We start from the raw sequence: 290 nt of genomic DNA, 5'->3' as shown, positions 1-290 counted from the left end.
CGCCGTCGGTTTTGGCTTGGGTTTAATCCCACGGGAGGGATACCCCAAATTTAAGCCTCGGTAGGGGTGATGCTGCTGCGCGCCCAGGGAAAGGGGGCGGAGGGGGGGCTGCCGGAGCCACCCCCCAACCCCCCCGAACCCCCACCGGCTCTCCACTCCCCTACCCTCCAAGCTGGGCTCGGAGGCGAGCAGCCGGGGCTCGCAGTAGCCAACCCAGGGCTCGCAGTAGCCAACCGGGGATCCCCCAGCCCCACACACCCCCGGGGGGGCGGGGAGGCGGTGACCCCGGC

The sequence above is a fragment of the Calidris pugnax genome, unplaced genomic scaffold, assembly GCF_001431845.1.
Source record: "Calidris pugnax isolate Ruff unplaced genomic scaffold, ASM143184v1 scaffold27, whole genome shotgun sequence".
NCBI classification, from domain to species: domain Eukaryota; kingdom Metazoa; phylum Chordata; class Aves; order Charadriiformes; family Scolopacidae; genus Calidris; species Calidris pugnax.
Note: the sequence above shows the minus strand (reverse complement) of the source record.